This window comes from Adiantum capillus-veneris, chromosome 2 (genome assembly GCF_014529385.1).
Source record: "Adiantum capillus-veneris isolate H3 chromosome 2, ASM1452938v2, whole genome shotgun sequence".
In the NCBI taxonomy this organism is placed as follows: Eukaryota; Viridiplantae; Streptophyta; class Polypodiopsida; order Polypodiales; family Pteridaceae; genus Adiantum; species Adiantum capillus-veneris.
This window is the reverse complement of record NC_140932.1, coordinates 25197034-25204770: the sequence shown is the minus strand read 5'-3', so window position 1 is coordinate 25204770 and position 7737 is coordinate 25197034.

Here is a 7737-nt window from a genome sequence, read left to right as displayed (position 1 = left end):
CCATGCTGTCGCAACTGATTGCTGCATCCATACTTCCTTGTAGAGATCAGCGGATGTGATTCGAAGATTATCAAAAAACTCAACTTGAGTGTCGCACTGAAAACATGTAGTGCAAAAGTGACACCTTAATCATCCGTAATGACAAGACTCTTGCTTGCCCATTAACATTGATGTGTACTTCCTTGGGTCAATCTGTTTGATCGTGAAAACAATCACCCGAAGAATGCCAATAGTTGGGTCTTACCCTTGGCCTAAAAATGGCTCTTAGCCTGTGTGGCTCATAGCCCTTATGCAAATTAGTGTTCAATGGATGGACCGATGAAGACTAATTTGAGTAGCATCTTAGCCACGTGCTAACTGAGAGTTAGAGCACCGTGGCTCAGGTTAACTCACGAGCAAAACATGTATCAAAAGCTTCTTAGAAGATTTTCATTATTCCCTTAAAGAGAGAGAAAGAGAGAGAAGAAGAGCATGCTGGGCTGAGGAACTTTCCTTGAACGACTATGACGTGGATAGTTGATTGCCATGCTCGTGTGCATCTTATGCTTAACGTGCATGCAACGATTTTCTTCTATGACTCTCTCATCTGGAGAGGTAACAGGAAAACACAAACAAGTCACAAACTGACCCACCTACCGTGTATGTGGTTGTGACGACCCAAAAATCATGGTAAACAATCCAGAACTTAGCTTGTCCTTGACAATGTATCTGGTGTTATAGCGAAAGAGTTTTTCATGAGGCGGTAGAATTGAATCCACTTAGCTAGCCTGCCGTGCATGCAAAATTTTAAGCCCGTGGCAAAAGTGATGGCCTCAAACGTGAGAGACAAAACCATAAGTGCCTTGCACTTCTAAACTGGTAGGGATTCTGTGAGGTGATATTCCCTATTTTGCCAGTTCTTCAAACGTGTGTGCCACTGCCCTTGATGCCAAGTCCTTGGGCAGTACCTTGGCACAAGGGAGAAGCCTTGCTTCATATAAAATTGCCAAAGCACTTTGCTTTGCACAATGACAGTAATTGCCAAGTAAAATGTAAACATGGAAAAAATAAGAAAAACTTAAACTTGGCTAACCTGGTAGTTGTTGTTGCAACCAGTTGGAAAAGCTCGCGAAAAGGTAGCCAAATCTACCGTGCGAGAGAGAGTTGTCACATATGTATATTCTCCCTCTTGTATCATATACATCCGTCGGATTCGGAATAAAAGAATCTGCAAACCTTTTGCCAAATCCTTCCCAAGTTTGTATGCTCATAGCATATGCCAAACGTGGTGATTCATTATGCAAGATGCATAAATAGAAGCCTTGCTTCACTTAAATCGAGTAGTGCTAATAGCCAACTGATGTGGCTGCAAATAGCATGACAAAAAGAATCGACCTTGTCGAGCAATTTCAAGTGAAATTAACCAGTATTGTGTGCCAAGCATCCTATGTTGGCTTGTAGAAACAGTGACAAGGAGTCGGCCATGCCGAGCAACGTGCTGTCCTCAACAAATCCAGAAATAGGCCATGCCTGTCACCTTGATATGCTGAAAAACTGGCCCTTGGCCTTGCCTTTAAGCAAAAAGTAACCTGTGATGAGCGTGCTCCATCTCGGCACAAGGGAGAAGCCATGCTTCATATAACTATGTCTGGCCTCTTTGCCAATAAATGCTATTAGCAACCGATGACATAGCAAAAAGAGTCGACCTTGTCAAGCATGCATAAAAAATTGACCGTGTCGAATAATAAACATAATGGAAAAACAGTAAAACACGTGCAAGTGATGCATCTCGTACCTGCTTGGCAGTACGAATGATAGCCGTGATTATTCATTCCATTGAATACGAGAGTTACGCAGCACATGTGGAATAAGTACTCCACTCCATGATGTCAAGGGCCTTGCCCAATTCGCAACCAATTTGGAATCTTGTGAGCAACTTCAATGCTCAAGTGGTGTTACACAAACCGTGCGTCGGCCCTGCCGAGGTCTGTGCACCTTGAACAAGAGGGTTGCCGTAGAATCATTCAAGCCTTGCTTGATAAATTCTACCTATCTCTTGGTGGCAACCATTGCACCAGTCGGAATTCACAAAACCAAACAAAGCGCAGATGATTGTATAAAGACTGCAAAAAGTAATGCCGAAACATAAATAAAAATACCTGGAATCATGGCGAAAATCCATGAAGACATCATAGCCGTTGAAAGATCCTGCTCTTAGTTGGCCAAACCAAACATTTTGACTGCCGTCCTGAAGCCTCGCTCGCATTGCTTTTGCTTGCAAAGTGGTTCACTGCTTTCCACAAGCATAATCCTTATTTAAGGTGCAATCGTAACTCAGGGACCTAGGCCAAGGGCCGGCCAGTGCGGTAAATCTGGAGAAAATAGAGGCCGTGCCGACCACAGTACCCTTGGCGGTATGCCGAGCCGTGCCCGGCTTCACAATAGAGAGAGGGGTTTACCCGCTGTAGCCTGTGGGGACCGCCCCTTGAAGAAAAAAAAACGTTGGCCTTTAACCCCAAATAATTGGGCGCCCCTGGTGTGTGAAAAAAAACCGCCTGTAGCGCCATGGCTTGCTTTGCAGGCAACGCGGGATGCAAGAAATGCTCAGCCCTTCGCTGCTGTTGGTTTAAACCACCCGCCACAGCGACGAAATTTGTCCAGCAAGCCTGCGCGCTTCTGTCACGCCAGAGAGCGGGGGTTTTGGCGCAGGTGCAAACCTCGACCCTCCTCCTTGCAAGCGGAGTTGCCCACCGAAATTGCCTCGTCGACAGTTGTCAAGGAGAGAGCTCCACAGCCTTGCCCTCATGCACATGCAAAAAGTTCTCCACGCCTTCCCTAAAATTAGATGGCTCTGATACCAATATGAGAACCCTAGGCGCTAGTGCCTTGGATCCTCCACCCAACCGCCCATACTTATAGGCTCTTAGCCCAAGGATCCCCTGTCCACACTGCTAGCCGGCCCGTGGCCGAGGTCCGTGACCCCCCTTTAGAGTAGGGCCCTGCCCGTAGGACCCGTGTTCTGACACCATGCACATGTACATGCTAGTCCTTGTTTAATTTAAAAGGTTGAAATGAAAGGATGATTGATGGGGTGCATTTAAGGTCATCTTCCCTTGGAAGGTGGGTGGCATGTGCAACCCTTTTCAAGAAAAAACTTCAAACAAAAGTGGAAAAGTCCAAAGGTCTCCAATGAATGACAAGTGGATGTTGTCTCCTTGCTTCAAACTTTTAAGCTCAATTATATAAGTATAGATAATCCCAACAAAAGCTCATAACTCTATAAAAGCTATCAAGTTAACGTAACCTATGACATCTTTAAAGCAATATTAAGAATGGAGAAACAAAACAAAAACCTTATTTTCTTTCAATTCTTAGTTTTTGACAAATTGATGAAATCTTATACAGGCTGAGCAAACTCAAGGAGTTTAATGACAACCACTAAGCACTTCCAAAATGTGCTATGAACGGTCTTATCCAAAAGCAACTTCTATTTCTTCTCTAGCTATGCATGAACGTAAGGGCGGGTTCATACTGCACATTCCTCGCCATGCCCTCGACCTGCACTTTTCCACTCACCAAAGCCAAGCATACTAGCTTCTCCACCAGTTGCCACTTGCCTGTGTGCAACTGTGTCTGAGGTACTCATGGGTCTCACTGCTTGGAGCTCAACTAAAGAGCTCATAGCACTTTGAGTGGGCTCCTCTTCTAATTGCCCAGCTCTGAGGTCTCCTTCTGCTTCATTCACCCAATCCATGTCAAACAAATCTTCATGAACTATGCAAATGTTATGCGACACTAAGCAAATAACAACCATTGAGGGCACATTTTGCAGATCCATAAGTAGAAGTATGCGAGAGCGAGCCTTAAGCATTCCAAAAGCCCTTTCCACAGGCATCCTAGTGCTTGATTGAATGAAGTTCCATTAGTGCTTGAGGCGGGAGAGACCATCCTTGCTACCCTTGAATGGAACTAGCATATATGGACGAGGTGGGTAAGCACAATCTCCCACAAGACAATATCGTCTAAGGTGATCTACTTCACAACGCTTTCCAATTTCACTACAACTGAAATTAACTGAGTCGTGAATAGAGCTAGCCCATCCAACATCATAATCCCATACAATACAATTTGATGCATTTGTACATTGTAGAAGGATAGGATGGAACCCCTTGCGGTTATAATGATCTGCGTGGTTTTCCTTAGGTGCTATGATTGGTATATGCTAACCATCAACAACACCCACAACAAAGGGAAACCCACGTATCCTCTCAAACTCTTCTGCTTGTTGGACCATCCTTGATTTTGAAGGCCATTGTAGGTACATGTCATGCAGACCACAAGCTTTGATGGCATGAATGAAGTCAAGCACGATTCCACATGCAGTACTCTTTGCACATGAGTACAGATCTGCCAAAACTTCGAGGTTGGTACCAGAGGTCAAATGATGAAGTGCCAAACATACTTAGTCTTCCAAGGTGATGGCTCGACGCAAAGGGGTATTGCGTCGTTTCATAAACGGTGCCACCCTTACACACAAGTGAGTGAATGTTTTCTTACTTATTCTTAAACATTTTCCCAGAGTAAGAGCCCTTTAAGCATTGATTGTAACCTTGGAACTGCCCAACATACACGTTTACGATGCCCCTCCATTCGATTTATTGTGCCTCTTATAGACATGATTTGGGTGGCTACCTTTGCAAGTTGAAGCCACAATTGCACTAACTCCTCCTCTCCATCCACATCCACATTGTTGGCTTCTACCAAGAGAGTTGCCATATAGTTGGATAATTATGTGGGGAATCCATATTGTTTGCCATGTTTTCCTATTCATACATAAAATAGAGCAATGAGAGAAAGGACAATTTAAGAATAATGAGACCATTTAAAACCATCTCACAATATTATGACACATGGTCCAACAAAAGCGGATGTGCAATATAAGTAGATAAAGTTAGGTTACATGACATAATGGAAAATTGTGACGGTGGCACAATAGAAGATAACAAGAAAAGGTCATTGTTCTTTCCCATGCTGACTCCATCCATGCATGATGTCGGCCATGGCTTTGAAAATAGCTAGATGATGCTCCTCCAGGCCTCTTTCTTTGTAGAAGAGGCTTTTAGGTGTGCCAACATTTGGGCACCTGTTTCTGCGAGCTTTGTGATTGCCTCATCTAGTGCCACCTTCCCTCTCCTAGCACGAGCCATAGTGGAAGATGTTCCAACAAGGGGGGTGTTGTTGGCTTCCTCTTAGCTACATTTGTCGGACTTTCACTGTTTTCACCCTCCTTGCTATCTTCTATAGCCGGTGCAGATGAACTTGCATGGCATATACAAACCACATGAGCCCTATTATGCATTTAATCATCGATGACATCAAACCACTTGCACGTGTTTTTTCTGTCATTGCCTGACACTGCATTATATGCTTTATCCTCCTTGTATTGAGTATAAACTCTTTGCCATTTTTTTCGACAGCTTTCACCGTCTTTGTCAAAGTCTGCATATAGTGAAGCTAAACGAGAAGCTACTTTACTGCATAGATCATGTCCCTATTTTTGGGGCTTATTGAAGTTGTCATTCATACCTCCCCTTATGTGGCAAAGTTGCTCTACCCAATAATATTTCCAATACGATTTTCCCTTCCTTTATTCATCCTCCAAATCTATTTTGGTGGATTTAGATTTACCATTTTTTGGTTTCTTGGGAGTAGGGTTACCATCTTTTGCACTACGACCTCTCTTCTTACCCTTAGCATTTGGTTTAGGCAATGGATCCACATTACCATGCTCCATAATCGATACCACACCTTCGATTGTGATAGTGGCAGGAGGTCTTGGTGATTTTTGTAAGGGCAAGGGTCTCACTGAAGAAGCATGGGCTTGTTTCCATGGTTTGCATGGGAGATAGCCGTGCAAATGGGCTAGGAATTGGGCTTGACGATGCAAGCATCGTGTTAAAACCATGGGAAAGGCCAGTATATGGTGAAAACGAGGAAGCAAAGGGTTGAAAGGGTGGAAAATAGGCACTATTCAAAGAACTCTCGTTATCCATTTGAGGAGGTAGGAAGTAGCTAGTGCACAACAGACACATTTGGTTAGCACACATTTTAAGAAATGCAATGACAAGTGCACAAATTCCTCCCTCCACTTTCTTCAGTCAACCAACCGGCGGGAAAGAAACCTGTTCAAGGAAACACAAAAATATTAGCTTGCGAGAACATGTCCCAATGAACTTAATTAATAACTAGCTAAAAAAACTTGAATCGTGCTCACATGTAACATTTAATGGCCTAGTAACTTGTGTATAGCGGAAATTAGCATGAACATAGGCTCTTGGTTGGATTTGCATCACAAAGCCAAGAGTTGTTGGTGTAGGCCTCCCTTCTCACAAGCTTGGAGTAGGTGATAAGCTTTCCATTAAAGCTTGAGAAGGAGAGAGAGTCTCTTCTTGCTTCACACATGAGCTTGCATGAGTGCCTTGAGAAAATCAGCCCCCTCTCTCTTTCTCTTGGTCGACCCCTCTTTCTATTTGCTCATGCTGCAACCCTGTTGGCCCTTTCCAGGCTTAGCCAATGAGTATTAAGAAGCATAAGTGATAGCCTTCTGACATATGTCCCCCTTTCCCCTTTTGTGAGAGATTTAGGTAATTAATGAATGCAACTAAACTCTCATTGGACCCCTTTGCCTCCTGGCCAATAGGAATCAGGCAAGCCATTGGGCTGCTGAATGCTCATTGGACCCCTTGGGAGACTGTCCAATAGTCTTCTAGAGAGCTTAATTCTTATTGGTTATTTTATTAAGTGTTTTCAAATTATTTAAACTAGATTTACTCTAGCCTAATTCTCATTGGTCCACCTCCATGGCCATCCAATAAGATTTGAGTACACCTTTTGGGTATCTGGGCTAGGGAGCTGACATGTGTCCCTGTTTTCCCTTGTGTAGAGAAAGCTTGTGTGTGTGTGTGTGTGTGTGTGTTTGTTTCTCTCTCATCCCCTACTTCCAGGGCTCACCCCCTCCTATGTAGGACTTGTGAAGACTTTTTGGGACACACACAAAGCATCCAATTTTCCTAAGCTTTACCATTGGACACAACCTTTGATTTTTGGAACCTTAGCATTTTGGAAGTCTTAATGGGCTTAACCTGAGGGTCTTTAAAGCCCATTTTTGCACCTTGCTCTTTTGCATTAGGGTCTTTAAAAGCCCATTGTTGCACCTTGCTCTTTTGCAGATGGCCCCCCCTTTGAATCCCTATTTTCCCTCCTTTGGATCCCTATTGTGGCCGGTCTGGCAGCTTAACCAATACTCTAGCTTTTTCTCCCCTGGCACTTTCCCATATTAAATGATCAATTCAACATGAGAAAATCATTTAGGAGAATTAGATATTAGTTATTATGACATTACCTCTCTCTTGAAATCATACTCGTCCTCAACTATGGGGTAGAGAAGATAAAGCCTATTCATTAGTCCTTTTCCTAGTGGGTAGAGGATCCCTATGTTACCCTACGACATTGTTCCAGAATGGATGACTAGTCCATTTGGCGCTTGAGAGCCTAAGCTGCCCGCAAGCATGTCAGCACATTAGTCCTATCAATCTTCCATAGTAGAGTGACAAGCTCTACTTGGTGTTTGGGAGACTTCATCTCCGCAAACTTGATTTAAGCATGCATACTACTTCATTTTTTGTGCACAATAAAGAAAAAGAGAGTCTTATAAGACAAAAACTTTGCTCATTTTAAACATTTGTACATTTGCTTACT